General features: G+C 33.6%; 1 protein-coding gene across 4 annotated transcripts in view; it reads left to right on the top strand.

Moving 5' to 3' along the window:
• Positions 1–17,500, top strand: part of LOC136832218 (uncharacterized) — a 417,668-nt gene that overhangs the window by 211,648 nt on the left and 188,520 nt on the right. For all 4 annotated transcript variants that reach the window (XM_067093241.1, XM_067093090.1, XM_067093168.1 and 1 more), the window contains one exon: positions 17,312–17,433. The gene's annotated coding sequence lies outside the window, so the exon portion shown is untranslated. The remainder of the gene's footprint in view (positions 1–17,311; positions 17,434–17,500) is intronic.

Genomic DNA, 17,500 nt, shown 5'->3' with positions numbered 1-17,500 from the left:
TTGTTCTCACTGAATTTAAACCTATGTTCTTGTTTAAAAAGGGAACTTTAGTTTTATTTTCGAGGGTAAAAACTTAAGCAGTAGCTTCGTATGTGTTAATGAGTTTGTTGTAATGTTTAACTGTATGTTTTTGTTTATTTTCTGGAAATATTTCTTCCTCAGTATTTTTGTTCACAAAATTTTATATTATCATCGTGTGTGTTCCCGGTTACCAAGGTTGCTTTTTTCCTGTGAATCATTATTTTAGCAAGTTATTGTAAACTTTGTATTTATATCAGTACTCACTTTGCATTGTCTTAGGTTTATATAGATACATACATACACACACACACACACACATATATATATATATTTATATATATATATATATATATATATATACATACATGTGTGTATATATATACATGTATGTATATACATATATATATGTATATTAATATATTAATTATATATACATTATATATATATATATATATATATATATATATATATATATATATATATATATATATATATATACAGGCATGCATACATACACGCATAAGAATATATTTACCTACGTTTATGTGTACGTGTTTCGTTTCATTCTCTCTGATCAAAATATCTGAGCACTCGATCCTCAATATAATGAAGCCATGCACCTAGACAAAAGGGAACCTTTCATCATTAATCAGCTTCAGGCATCGGTGACATCAGAGCCTCCCACCCAACTTATTGATGAAGCCCTCTAGACTTCATCCCTCCTACTTCGGAATATTCCGATGATTTTTCACCTCTCCTTAGATTCCTGGTTCCTGATTCCTGATGGTGGCTTCTTTTCCGAGTCGCTTATACTTTTCGCTCCATGCCAGAGAGGGCTGTCAGTTATTCTGATTGTGGTTTAGGGTCTTGTGGGAAATCACTGCTGCGTCGAAAGTTATTGCTGAGTAAATACGTGACGTGTAGATTTATTTATTTTGATTTTTTTTATCCTTGTTTTTGCTTATTCTTTTCTTCTGTCTTGTATTTTGCCTCTTATCTCATTATTTCGGTTGTTCCTTGTTATCCGATTGCGGACTGCCTTTCATTTATTATGTATTTCTTCGGATATCGTCATATCTTTGCATAAATTTGATTAATTATATATATATATATATATATATATATATATATATATATATATATATATATATATATATATATATATATATATATATATATATATATATATAGAAAACGACGTTACCAAAGGCAGCGCTAACTTTAATCCATGGATTTCTTTTAAAGCCTTAAAATGACGTAGACATTCAGTTTATATGTTGGTAGATTAACAGATGGGTTAAGTATAACACATTGGACTAAATACTGGTAATACGGCTTCATTGAGCTGGACCGCTTTGGGTGTGTTGGCAACTTGTTCATTCTAAAGCGCCTCTCCTCTTACCATCTCTTCCATTCCTGTTTACCAACACCATCCTTCTCTGACACTCTGACCACAGAAACCTCCACTCTTGGTATATTGTTTGGCATATATATATATATATATATATATATATATATATATATATATATATATATATATATATATATATATATATATTATATATATATATATATATATATATATATATATATATATATATATATATATATATATATATATATATATATATATATGTATATATATGTTTATGGATCAAACTGCAAATAGTGGGGTTAGTGATAGTTTATCACCATATTTCCATATCTCTTGCCTCTTTTAGTTTTCTGCAAAAGAAAACTATTAAGATGCCTTTGTCTGTCCGTCCGCACTTTTTCTGTCCGTTCTCAGATCTCAAAAACTACTGAGGCTAGAGGGCTGCAAATTGGTATGTTGAGCATTCACCTTCCATTCATCAAACATACCAAATTGAAGTCCCTCTAACCTCAGTAGTTTTTATTTTATTTAAGGTCAAAGTTAGCTTTCATCGTGCGTATTGCAGCGCTGTAGCTGCCAACAACACATGCCACCACCGGGTCGTGGCTGAAATTTTCATGGGCCGTTGCTGAGTTTCATGGGCCGTGCCTGAGAGTTTCATTCAGCATTATACGCTGCACAAAAAACTCGATTGCGCCGAAGAAACTTGGACTCGTTTATATATCCATACAGTATTATACTGTACTTGCAATTCGACGGTTACATTATCCAAATCCAGTAGTGTAGCCTGCGGCATATTTGCCTGTTTATATGGGCGTAACTGCGATCAGGATTTGCTTTATTCAGGATCTCCATATTTTTCATCGTCATACCGGCATTGATGGCGTAATGAAGACCTAACTTATTTTCAAGTGAATTACCAAAACAGAAATGGTTACAGCTTTACCATTCATATAAGTCATAATGTATCTTACAAGATATTTTACAATTAATGAATATATATATATATATATATATATATATATATATATATATATATATATATATATATATATATATATATATATATATATATATATATATATATATGTCTTGTTTCTTCAGCCTTCAGTTCACTCTGGACATAATAATTTAAACGAACAATACACTTTTATTGAAAATTTAATTAACCCTACGAATTAACCTTATGAGGAAAAATGAGTTTCCTCGTTTTCTGTTGACTAGGGATGACTGAACAGTTCATATATTCGTTTCAGGAAAGATTACCAGCTCCTCAGATCCTTCTGCTCAGAGCTGTCCTTGCTGCCATCGATCTAGCATTTCGTCTCGACCACAGCTGAATTTTAAATAGGGTGGGAATATCGGGGAGGTGGTGGGCGTGTGTGTGTGTGTCGATGGGCGTTTAATCCCTTAATTACAGGAGACTTGGAGCCTCTTTCAACACTCCCCTTCTCTCGAGAGTTTAGGGAGATTGAAAAAAAAATACAAAATAAAAATAAGACGTCTTTTCTTTTACTTCTGTTTGAGTACGTAATGGGCCTGAAGCTATTTTTTCTTACGTAGGGATGCGTTGTATGTTTCAAAAATATTAGATCCACTTTGCCTCTCTGTTTTCATTAATTTTGTTGTTTCGCTGTTTCCGTTTCCATATGTGGTGTCCTCGTTGGCTGTGGTCTTTTCCAGAATGTAGTGGGCTGTTTCGCTGTTTTCGGTTTTAGATTTTGTTTACAATTTCACTGATTCTCTTGTAATTGTTTTGCTGTGTTTTGTTTCGCGGTTTCTACTTACATTATGTTTTGTGTTGTTTCACTGTTTCCTCTTACATTATGTTTTGTATTGTTACACTGTTTCCTCTTAGATTATGTTTTGTGTTGGTTCACTGTCTCCACTTACATTATGTTTTGTTTTGTTGTTTCCTCGTACATTATGTTTTGTGTTGTTCCACTGTTTCCACTTATATTATGTTTTTTGTTTCGCTGTTTCCACTTTTATGTTTTGTTTTGTTTCTCTGTTTCCACTTACACTGTTTTGTGTTGTTTCACTGTTTCTACCTACATTATGTTTTGTTTTGTTTCGCTGTTTCTACTTCCATTATGTTTTTTGCTGTTTCACTGTTTCCACCTACATTATGCTTTGATTTGTTTTGTTTCGCTGTTTCCATTTACATTATGTTTTGTGTTGTTTCACTGTTTTCGCCTACATTATGTTTTGTGTTGTGTTACTGTTTTCTCTTACATTATGTTTTGTGTTGTTTCACTGATTCCACCTACATTATGTTTTGTGTTGTTTCACTGTTTCCACTTACATTATGTTTTGTGTTGTTTCACTGTTTCCTCTTACATTATGTTTTGTGTTGTTTCACCGTTTCCACCTACATTATGTTTTGTTTTGTTTCGCTGTTTCTACTTACATTATATATGTTTTGTTTTGTTTCGTTTTTTCCACTTGCATTATGTTTTGTTTTGTTTCGCTTTTTCCACTTGCATTATGTTTTGTTTTGTTTCGCTGTTTCCGCTTACATTATGTTTTGTTTTGTGTTACTGTTTCCACTTACATTATGTATTGTGTTGTTTCACTGTTTCCACCTGCATTTTGTTTTGGTTTGTTTCACTGTTTCCACTTACATTATGTTTTGTGTTACACTGTTTCCACCTACATTATGTTTTGTGTTGTTTAACTGTTTCCACTTACCTTATGTTTTGTGTTGTCTTACCTTATGTTTTGTGTTGTTTCGGTGTTTCCTCTTACCTTATGTTTTGTGTTGTTTCATTGTTTCCTCTTACCTCATGTTTTGTGTTGTTTCACTGTTTCCTCTTACCGTATATTTTGTGTTGTTTCACTGTTTCCACCTACATTATGGTGTGTGTTGTTCCACTGTTTCCACTTATATTATGAGTTATGTTTCACTGTTCCCACTAAAATTTTGGGCTCTTTCAGTATTTCCATTTTTATTCTGCTTTTTGTTGCTTTTACGTATGATCTGTGGCTCCGTTAATTCGGTGTCTTTATGTTTCAGGTCATTTGTTATTTTCCTCGACAATGGCGACTCTCTGTCTTTACTCCCTGTTCTGAATTAGAAAGTAATTTACTGGCGCTCTAAGTGTAATTACCGTAATAAATTACGCTTGCGGATTTCACCAGATTTATGTCACTATTAAACTTTTTCGTTGTGGTAATTTAGTGTAGTTTATTTTAGGTAACCGTGTGTGGTTTGTCTTTTTTGATGTTTTATAAATTTTTATTTTCAGAGGGCGCTCTGTAAGTCGTTTTGCTTTATTTTTCAGTTTTCTGTAAAAGAAAACTATTGTGCCGGCTTTGTCTGTCCGTCCGCACTTTATTCTGTCCGCACTTTTTTCTGTCCACCCTCAGATCTTAAAAACTACTGAGGTAAGAGGGCTGCAAATTGGTATGTTGATCATCCACTCTCCAATCATCAAACATACAAAATTGTAGCCCTCTAGACTCAGTAGGTTTTATTCTATTTAAGGTTAAAGTTAGCCATGATCATGCGTTTGGCACCGCTATAGGTCCCAACAACACAGGCCACCACCGGGCAGTGGCTGAAATTTTCATACAGCATTATTCGCTGTACAGAAAACTCGCGCCGAAGTTTCTTCGACTCTTTTTTTTTACTTGTTTTAAATTTAGTTTTGCGTTAGTTCACTTGAAACCTAATTTAAAGTTGGTATTGGTTTAATTAGATAAAGTTAAACTTCATTTATCATCGTAATTATTAAAAAGACGAACTCACGATTCCAAGAGACCTTCTCAAAATAAATATCCGAAGTTATATCATTTAAAAATGATTACACAAGTCTGAAGTTGTAAAGGAAGGAGTTTTCCTATTCTACCGGTCTCTTTGGAAATTCATCCATGTTCTCGGCCAAGTGACTGACTTTTTGAAGCACAAACATGGCTATCCTACACACGCGTACATGGAGATGTTTTAAATCGCGATGTTTCTCTATATAAATAATGTTCATCATTGAAAAATCATTTTCTGTTGTCTCTTTAAGCTTTTGATGGGATATATTTTGTTATAGGCTTCATCCTCAAAACAAGATTCATATAATTTTTACATCATTGGGTTGCTTCGAGAATCGAAGATAAAAAGAGTATTTCATTTTGTGATTCACCACATAAATATACAGTTTCTGCATTTTAGTAAAGCTCTCATAAAGTTGGAAAATGATTCAGAGTCTACCTGTTGCCTCAGGCCAACATACCACTGCCATGTTCATGCTGAAAAATCAAGATCTTTACATTTTTCTTTCTTTGATGTGTATAGAACCGGTACCCTTGATCTCAGGATTTTTTTGGGAAAGAGCAATTCCAAGATTTATTTTTGTTACGAACTTGCTTCCTACGAATATAGTGTAATGCAATACTACCAAAGAGAAAGCTATATTGCTTGGTATCTAAGTCAGATAAATGTGAAAGGACGTTCAAATGCTTTATTAATATTATTCTCCTCGTATTTTAATACGTTTTTATCTATTTGTTAATTTATTAATTTGTTGTTATTTTTTTAAATACGTGAGGGGGATCTCTTCTTTCTGCATTTCCCTTTGGAAGCTTGAATTTCAAGTCAATGGCCCCTGGGGGCTTGTTCCATATGAATAGGTTTCGTCTTCTGAATAATGATAATAATAATACGATCTGTTCTTATGCTTTCACAGTCATGTTTTGCAGGTTAACGTATGCTCCTTGAAATAATTTCTGAGATAAAGACATGTCAGTAAATTAAGATGTAGTAGCGTGTTGTCTGTGGCACATGGTTTTCAGTATGATGCATTTTTAATTATCAAATTTGATTTAAAAAAACAAAAAGTTTATATGAGTGAATAATTTCCAGTGTTTGTCTTTATAGCATAACTAATTCTTTTCAGTGAAGTTGATCCAATTGATATTAATGTATTCTTTCATATGTTGATTCGGCCGACAACAAACAGATGCACCGCCAGTATCAGAATGAGCTTGTTAACATCAGCCACCCCAAATATTAGCTTGTTAAGATAAACAACCCTCAGGTACTCTGGGGTTGCTGTTCTTTACAACGTCCCATTACTATCCATCGGAGGTGATACCGTCTGGGTATAATTGTTACAGCTTAAGTTATTACATTCCGTGCAATCTCTCTCTCTCTCTCTCTCTCTCTCTCTCTCTCTCTCTCTCTCTCTCTCTCTCTCTCTCTCTCAACACCACTGAAGTTCTCAACTCTGGTCCCTTTCGTACCTTGCACACTCCACCCTTTTCTTGGTATCTTTTAATTCCTCCTTCCATCCTTTCATTAAATTCTTTCCCCCTCGTCACCTTTTATCCTTCAATAACATATTTCTCGAACACGGCGATAATTAAACTCCCGTTTTTATTCTCCTTTATTAAATATTTTCACCTGTGATTTTTCTCTCGAGTCGACTCTTTCGCAATTTTATCGTTTCTGGACGGAGAGGCGACGTCCAGTGTTAAACGGTCGTAATTATATTTCCTATTTCGTCTTCTTCTTCTTCTTCTTCTTCTTCTTCTTCTTCTTCTTCTTCTTCTTCTTCTTCTTCTTCTTCTCGCGACTTGACTCCCTGCTACATTTATCACCGGCGTCGTTCTTCCGGTGTTACCCTCTTCCCCTCTTAGGCTTCATCGAGGCCGCTCTCTCCCCCTCTCCTTAATTGAAAACCTGTCAATACCTGAAGTGACGGTCGTCCATCCCCATTCACCCGTCTCCTTTTCTCTTGATGAAGACAAGGCTTCCCCCGTCACCCGTTAATTGAATTAAAGGCCGCAATAGATTAATGAATGGGTGAAGGCGAGGCCAGGCAGCGGCAGCGGCAGCGGCGGTAAGTGAAATATGACGGGGAGGTCCCGTAGAGTTTTTCCGCTGTTTGGAACCAATTCCAAAAATGGACTGTTGATTTCTCTCTCTCTCTCTCTCTCTCTCTCTCTCTCTCTCTCTCTCTCTCTCTCTCTCAACACACGTACACACACACACATATATATTTATATATATACATATATGTGTACTGTATATACATACACATATTTAGAGACATTTATAAGTATATATTATATTAATATTACATATATATAATATATATATATATATATATATATATATATATATATATATATATATATATATATATATATATATATATATATATATATATATATATATATGTATATATATATTTTATATTAAATATATATATATAATATATATATATATATATATATATATATATATATATATATATATATATATATATATATATATATAGAATATATGTTACCATTCATTCACCCTAAAAGGGAGAAAGGAATTAAGTGAAAAACCTTTTAAACAGTACAATTAGTGGGAACCCCTTCCTCATTACCTCATACCTCCCCTTACTAAAGAGTGATACGTTAAACGAATAAGTTGACAGGGCAAAAGAGGTCATCGATTTGATTGCGCTAAAGGAAGGACCGCCAGTCCCAGCTTTTGAAAATCATATTTCCGGGTTTTAACTTTCTGATATATTTACGTTATCATGAGATAAGCTAGAAAATCAGAAACCAGCAGTCTATACATTTGTATGAATTATGATTATGCTCTAAATATATATGCATTTAGATAGATGAAATATAAATATACATGTGTTTATATATAAATATATATATATATATATATGTAATATATATAATATATATATATAATATATATATATATATATATATATATATATATATATATATATATATATATATATATATATATATATATATATATATAGAGAGAGAGAGAGAGAGAGAGAGAGAGAGAGAGAGAGAGAGAGAGAGAGAGAGAGAGAGAGAGAGAGAGAGAGGGCAGGTTCATACGTACCATACACGTTCACAAAAAAATGTAAACAAATATATATATATATATATATATATATATATATATATATATACATATATATATATATATATGTGTATATAATGTGTGTTTACATAGTTATATACCTATCATAATGTATAAGTCTTGTCCTCATAAAACGAGTAGGTTGAAGGTGTAACTGTAACTGTTCTGAACTATGCTGCCATTGTCTGACATTCCTTGTCAGTCAACCAACGCTTGTTATCTCAGCGGGGCCCAGGTGTTTGTTTTGGGCAACCATATCTGCCCTTGTCTCCTCGCCGTAAAGAGATACGAGCTGTTGTACAAACAGACAAATGACAGAAACAACAACACTGTGTAGCTGTTTGTAGCTGCGTAAGGAAAGCGTAGCTGATGAACGTCGAGTTAATTAAACCCACAATCAAAATATCGTATTCGTGAAATCTCCGTAACCATCTTAAAGTTTACGTCGATGATCTCATTTGTTTTCAGTTTTGTGCCAGTCTAGACCAGGGGTTCCCAACCTGGTGCTCGCGAGCACTTCTGCTCTCTCCGATGGTCTGGCAGTGCTCTTTCGAAGTTGTTAAAATCGTGCTCGCGAGCACCAACTCTTCTTAGGCCTCGCTACCGAATTTAAAATACCCTTCCGCCTTTTTCGTTTTATATACATAACACTGCTTGCGAGTTGCTTTGGGAAACACTGGTCTAGACTCTTCATTATTCACGTTAATCAGTATTCAGTATGATTTTGTGTATGTCGTAAACTGGTTGTTTGGTAGGTTGGGAATGAGAATTTTGTATGATTTTAATGTATTTGTATAAACCATTGTATTTTATTGTACATCAATGGACACTTAAAGTCATACGATTTCCTTAAAATAGTCTGCCACATCAGGGTGTACGAAGTATTTTGCTAATTTCCTTGATTGCTCTTCTTATTCGAATATCCTTTAAATATCTCGTATCTGTCTCTTCATCCCCGGAATGATTTCAGTGACCTTAGTAGGCAAATCTTTTTTTCTGCTTGCTAGACGAAGTGGCTTTCAAACGAGTTTTAGATGTCTATTTAGTTATTGGTATTATTATAACAGTAATAGTAACAATAAATAAATAGTTATTGTTAATATTATAAGAAGAAGTATTAGTAGTTTTACAGTAATGTGTTTATGTTGATCCCTCATAGTGATTTCAAGGACAGAATAAGACAAAGAAATTTCCTGGCAGTTCTAGTGCACTTTCTTTGTTGGTAGGACCTGGTCGATAGTAATATGTTATGTGTACTTAGGTAAATGCAATACGCTTATGTATAGAGGTATGTGTAAAGCTACCTAAGTGGATAGAAATCCATTATATATTACATAACATGGACATCTGCATCAAGTTATTTGCTGGTGCGTGTAATGCGCCGGCTGGCGATGAATTATAGATCAGCCATATTTGGCGTGGCTTTGACAGCTCATTTTATTCGGAAACGATTTATCTTCCTCTTTACTGGCAAAGTGCCCTTCCCGCCATGCCAAAGTTTGCTCGCTCGAGTGAAATACAACCCTCCGAGTATTCCTTATGAAACCGTTTGTTACCTGTAATCTCTGGTGGAACCCGAATATTAAGTTTTTGTCGTAGCAAAACGTTTCTTGTTACGTGATCTTAGTGTCAGGGGTTAGGTATTTGGATCGTCACTGACAGATTTAGAGCATAGAAATAACGTGTTATTAATGATTATGTAGATGAGTAATTGTAAATGTCCTATTAAAGGAAATTATTCAGCATGCAACTTCTTCACCATATGGGTAAAGTACCAAGTATTTTTGGTAAATGGATTATTACTGACGTATTTAGTGCATAGAGATAACGTGCTTTTAATTATTACGTAAATGAGTCATGCCTTTTGACGCCAAGCTTTGTCTTTTTGAATGAAATGATTAAACATACGACTTCTCCAAAGAAATTATTAAATATATGACTTCTCCTTCCTAGGGAGTTGGTGGGGGGGGAGGGGGTTTAAGGCCTTCAGTGCACCTCACGCGGTGCACTGTAAGCTTTACATAAGGTGTTTGCAGCGTTCCTTGGGCCCCTAGCTGCATCCTGTTTTATCCTTTTAATTTACCTTCATTCCCACTTCCTTTCTTCAGTCTTGCTGTCCAACCTCTCTGACTTTCATTTCTTAGTGCGGTTGTGGGGGTTTTCTTCCAGTTCGACTCTTAGATCCATGTACTTCATCTCCTTTGTTTTCCGGCTCTCCGTATCTTGCTGTCCAACCACTCCAACCCCTCTTTACACTGTTTTCAGCACTGAATGGCCGAAAGTGCCCCAGTGCTTTTCTCGACAACCTAAACGTAATGAAATCAGTTCATAACAAGACTTCCCAGGGACAGTATTTTTTTTGTTTATTTTTTACGGGTACATGCTAACTCGACGAGCTTGATACTGTTCTCGAAATCGGATTTCAAGGGATTGAAAATATGAAAAGGGAAGATAGAAAAATAAAATGGGATTAATCCCGAAGGAAGCAATTGACCTCGATTTTGAAAGAGCAGGGTGAGAGTGCCATAGCATCTCTCTCTCTCTCTCTCTCTCTCTCTCTCTCTCTCTCTCTCTCTCTCTCATTATATATATATATATATATATATATATATATATATATATATATATATATATATATATATATTTGTGTGTATACATATATCTGTGTGTGTTTTTGTAATATATATATATATATACATATATATGTATGTATATATATATATATATATATATATATATATATATATATATATATATATATATATATATATATATATATATATACACACACATATATGTGTGTTTGTGCGTATACATATGTATATATATACACATATATATATATATATATATGTATACATACAAACATGCATACATATATACATATTAGAATTCATAAAAATCTTGTTAACGTGTTAGACGTTCTCGGTTTTATGTAATTTTCCTGCAAGTATTCCGTTTTCAAGGAAGTGGGAAATTAGTTTTTTCCAAAAGCCAATAACGATCCAAATTAAAATTCTTCCATTTTTTATATAGTTTAACTGGAAACTGTGAGAAATTATAATTACAGTTTAATAGGACCAAGTTATAAATGCGTTACCTAATTTCATTTTTGATTGAGGAAATCTAACCATAATCAAATTCAGATTTTTTTCTCAGGTCACGCTAACACTTTGCAAAATGTAAAGCATTTGAGTGCATTTATTTGTATTTATTTTTAATAGTGATTTTATCATTTTTATTTATCTACGTCGTTTTCGTTTAATTGGAAAGTGTAATCTTTGGCTATTTCATCTCATAATGTTGTTATGAAATGATAAACAAAAGAAAAATGAACCTTGTTTTTCGACGAAAATTAAAGAAATATCAACGTTGTTTTGAGACGAAAATAAAAGAAAAACGAACGTTGTTTTGAGATAAAAATCAAAGTAAAATGAACGTTGTCTGGAGACAAAAAATGAACGTGGTTTGAGACAAAAATTAAAGAAAAATGAACGTTATTTTAAGACAAAATTTAAAAAAATGGACGTTGTTTCGAGACATAAATAAAAGAAAAATGAACGTTGTTTTGATACAAAAACTAAAGAAAAATTAACGTTGTTTCGAGACAAAAATTAACGAAAAATGACATTGTTTTGAGAAAAAATAAAAGAAAAATTAACGTTGTTTCGTGGCAAGAATAAGAGAAAAATGAAAGTTTTGAGACAAAAATAAAATGAAAACAAACGCTGTTTTGAGACAAAAATAAAAGAAAAACGGACGTTGTTTAGAGACAAAAAATGAAAGAAAAATGATCTTTAAAAAAAAAAAAAACACCAAGCAAAAACCGAAAGCAAAACCCGTGAGAGAGAGAGAGAGAGAGAGAGAGAGAGAGAGAGAGAGAGAGAGAGAGAGAGAGCAATAAGAGGAAAGGGCAAGGAGTAATAACGACGGGTGATTGGAGAGAGATACGAAGGCAATGGAGGAAGACGGGAATTGAGGGGAGTGGGATGATTATTAAGCCAAAGAGCCGGAAAATCCTCCCGCTGAGACTCTCTCTCTCTCTCTCTCTCTCTCTCTCTCTCTCTCTCTCTCTCTCTCTCTCTCTCTCTCAACCATCCGTCAATCTTCCCTAGAAGCTTCGAGTTGGTCTTGTATATTATAATTCCTCCCCCCTCATTTGCCTAATGCCGAGTCGAAGTTGGCGGCGATGACTCCGCTAACTCTCTAGGAAAGAGTTATGAACTTTTATATAAGTTATTTAATGAGCCGCAGGAAGGGAAGAGAGAGAGAGAGAGAGAGAGAGAGAGAGAGAGAGAGAGAGAGAGAGAGAGAGAGAGAGAGAGAGAGAGAGACGGGGTGGGGACGGAGTGAGACTTTCTATGGCTATATATATATATATATATATACATATATATATATATATATATATATATATATATATATATATATATATATATATATATATATATATATATGACTTTCTATTATATTTCTATATATATATATATATATATATATATATATATATATATATATATATATATATTAGAGAGAGAGAGAGAGAGAGAGAGAGAGAGGGGGTCATGGGGCTAGTTTTGTTGATGTAAATGAAATGAACACTACTAAGGCCCAAATGGAAAGAGGGAAAAGGGTGCTAAAATGTGGTAATAAAATAGCAGAGAGAGAGAGAGAGAGAGAGGGCTGTGCGGGGACGTCTTTCTATGGCTATGATAAAATTGGGGTTATATAATGAGCATGGTGGAGAGAGAGAGAGAGAAAAAATTTATGAATATGGTAAAAAGATGGTTATTTGATGAGCATGGTGGAGAGAGAGAGAGAGAGAGAGAGAAAGAAATAAAATTGGGGTTATTTAATGAACATGGGAGAGAGAGAGAGAGAGAGAGAGAGAGAGAGATAAAACTGGGGTTATTTAATGAACATGGTATAGAGAGAGAGAAAAAAAAACTTTTTACATGAATATGACGAAAAGGTGGTTATTTGATGAGCCTGGTATAGAAAGTGAACGGCGCAGGCTATTTTTGTTAATGCAATTAAGGTGAAACGTTCTAAATAAGCCACAACGGAAAAGAGGGGAAAGGGTGAGCCACGACAGAACAGAGAAAAGGAAGAGAAAAGGGAATGTATGGAGGCACAATGCGTTTCATTATACGAATGTGCGTATAAATAGAATTGTGTTTTGTAAAGAGTTCCAAAATACCTACTCGCCCTGATTACTTACTTTACATATATAACTATGAAGATGGTCCAAAGTTAGTGTTTCATTATCCCTGTGGTACGTGTGCATTCATAACTGTATATAAACACGCGCACACACATGTACAGTAGGTATATATATTATATATATATGTGTGTGTGTGTGTTTATGTATTGTATATATGTATATTATATATGTATATATATATATATTATATATATATATATATATATATATATATATATATATATATTATATATATAATACATACATACATACATACATACATAAATACATACATACATATATAATACATACATACATACATACATACACAGTATATTATCTTTTGGGTGATGCTGAAAATTGCAAACTAGTATTGCATGATGTACTATAAGCATAAAAAAAACAGGGAAGTAATCAAGAACATAGCGAACATTTTTAAATCTCAAGGCTGGTCAGATATTACTCTCGGATTTTATCAACAATTCAGGTCCAAACCAGCATATTGGTAGTCGAGCGAATTTACATATGCCGTCGGTGTCATAGGAGACGAAGACTCTTAATGCAAGGACCAAGCTGATTATTCATCATCTTTTTCCATGATCTACGTGCATCCGAACTGCATGAAGCTTTAGAGAGTTCAGGTATCCGCAGATCTATTTATTGTTATTGTTCATTCATGTCATTGTGAAAATCTTGCTTGTTGTAGGTACAGTACAGTGCATTATGGTGAGGTTTATTGTGATTGTGATGTATGTCGATGAATTTAGGCTTGGCTGTTTAGGGCTTGCGTTATTATTATAGTTGTAATGAGCAAAGTTTGTGGTCTTTGGAATATATGTATACTATATATATATATATATATATATATATATATATATATATATATATATATATATATACTCTATATACTACTATACACAATGTATACAGTATATATATATTAATATATATACATTGTTATTTATGTATGTATATACTTATATATAACATACAGTGTCTCTCTCTCTCTCTCTCTCTCTCTCTCTATCTCTATATATATATATATATATATATGTTATATATATATACATTCACTGTTAGTTACACATCAGAATCATCTCCATTTGAATGTCTACAAAACTGTGCATTGATGAATACGGCCACTGAATACACGCCGAGAAATAAGAGCTTTCAGGAAGACCCATTCTTTATCGTGCGTAGATTCCACCTTCATTATTCATGAAGTATTCCCCGTGCTTTGCTGCCATGTATCCCTAACTTACAACCACACCAATTAAGCATCGGTCGGGGGTATGAGATGCAGATTAAAAGTCGGTGACTCTACCGAAGTTCATTGTGAATTTTGGCTGACCATAGCAGGTATATGATGAGACCTTCTTATGTCTAGTTAGTCGTTATGTTATTCGTGATATGTGTTTTTCAATGTAGGTACCTCACTTTGATATAATTCAAGAAGTAATTTTTATTGTGGCAGTTAAAAAACTTATTACTTTTGACATTTCATCATAATTACCTGTCATTCGTCATAAGTGTACTAGTTTGTAATCTCCTTCTTAGTTTCCTGAAAAAGAAAACTATTGTGACGTCTTGTCTGCCCGTGCGCACTTTTTTTTTTTTCCGCACTTTTTCTGTCAGCCCTCAGATCTTCAAAACTACTGAAGCTAGTGGGCTGCAAATTGGTATGTTAATCATCCACCTTCCAATCTCCAAACATACCAAATTGCAGCCCTCTAGCCTCAATTCTTTTTTTTTTTTAATTTTGTTAAGGTTAAAGTTAGCCATAATCGTGCTTCTGGCAACGATAGGCCACCACCGGGCCGTGGTTAAAGTTTCATGGGTCGCGGCTCATACAGCATTATACCGAGACCATCGATAGATAGATTTATTTTCGGTGGCCTTGATTATACGCTGTACAGAAAACCCGATTGCCCCGAAGAAACTTCGGCGCACATTTTACTTGTTTGGGACTTTCTTCTGATGCAAAGACAAACTGCATTTTTTAAAAGTGTTTTTGGGGTGACCTCAGGTCTTCCTTTTCAAATACTGTGTTGAGCTCCGTATGGGACGTTTCAGATACTACGAGTACTTTAGACCTCAAGAGGGATAGATTATTGATACTTGGTTTTACAAGCTGTGTATTTTCGGTGTCGTAGATCGTTATTTTCGTAATGCCAGTTTATGGCACAAGATGCCTTGAAAAGTAAATAATTAGCAATACGAATATCATTCATTCGTATGGTGGAAATATAGTGTACTTCACAGCTAAATTCAACAGATAAATATCAGCGGCATATGGTAAACATTATTCCCGTAGTGTGTGTTTATACATTTAAAATGTGAAGGTACTAAAGACAAACACACACACATATATATACATATATATATATATATATATATATATATATATATATATATATATATGTATATATATATATATAATATATGTATAATGTATGTATATATGTATATAATAAACGCACAACATAAACACATATACATATGTATATGTGTTTGTGTATATATGCATGTATGTATGTATATATGACATTTTTTATCACACCGTGATTTATATACAATCATGAAGCTACAAATGTCGCTTAATATCAAATCCACGCTGCCTCGGGAATATCTCCGATGGGGAATTATCACCGGGAATATTCCCGAGGCAGCGTGGATTTGATATTAAGCGACATTTGTAGCTTCATGATTGTGTACGTATATATGTATTCATGTGTTCGTAGCTTACACAGCCATAATTAATATATCTTCACTGTCACGCCATAAGCCCACACGGAAAGTACTTCCCATCGCACCAAAGTTCCGCGCGTTTGCAACGGCATTTTCGCCTCTCATGCGATGAGGACGCATCTAAAACGGATGATGCTAAAAGCCCTCTGGCCGTTTTATGCTTGATTGGCGTTTAAATGATTAGCCGCTTCAACGGGGAGTCGGGGCCGGCACGAAAATACTAATTTCACTTATCAAATATGCACTTGATTAAATGGCCGTTACGTTTTGGGGATCTCTCGTGGAGGAATTTTGCGCTTGTTTTTCTTTTTTTTTTTCTCACATTCCTCTTCCTCAGAAATATTTTTCTTCATTTTTTTAATCTTCTTTTTCGAGTCTTCGTCTACCTGCTTTATTGCCTGGAAACATTTGAGTTTTTTCTCAGGATAAAATGTTTGTTTGTGTATGGTGTGGGTCGGCTATGCTAGGAAGTCATAGAATATATTTTTTTCCTCAGTTTTTATTGAATATCCTATGACTTTCTATGCTTATAGTAAGAGTTGGTATGATATAATTTTTACTGATGTCACTCGCACTCACACACACACACACACACACATATATATATATATATATATATATATATATATATATATATATATATATATATATATATATTTATATATATATATATATATATATATATATTATATATATATTATATTTATTAACAAATAATTCATATTTTATATAGGTTTGGTGTTTTCAAAATTATAGAGTAATATGTATTAAATTTATACACTTGAACTGCTGAATTATATACGTAAAATATAGCTTGTTTTGTATACTCACGGGAATGAAAAACGCGCAGTAGGAGCCTTTATATAAGTCGTAGTCGTAATTGTTTTATTAAAAGTTCCTTTGAAAATTTTCATTTGTGTTCTATACCAGTATATAGAATGGGAGCCTCTTTTTTGTATGAATAATAATATTATGCAACCAAGCCAAAGTTACATTTAGATTAATTGATATTATGGTATTGTCATTATAATTCAATGTACATTTTATAGGTTAAACTAATTGTGAATGACTTTAACCCTTACAGGTTTGATGGTTCGTCGGTTTGCCGAAAATGGTGACCACTTGTGACTAAGAAGGACCACGCCCCTTCGAATGAACTTCCGTTGTGCAGCCTCTCTCATCGCAGACATGATCTTGACGTAGATGGTAAGTCATTTTATACTTTATGTCCTTCTTACTCGGAACTAGGAACGGCGGGGAAGGGTTCGGGTCT

This window comes from Macrobrachium rosenbergii, chromosome 1 (assembly GCF_040412425.1).
Source record: "Macrobrachium rosenbergii isolate ZJJX-2024 chromosome 1, ASM4041242v1, whole genome shotgun sequence".
Lineage (NCBI taxonomy): Eukaryota > Metazoa > Arthropoda > Malacostraca > Decapoda > Palaemonidae > Macrobrachium > Macrobrachium rosenbergii.
Note: the sequence above shows the minus strand (reverse complement) of the source record. Positions and strands in the feature narration are given on the sequence as shown.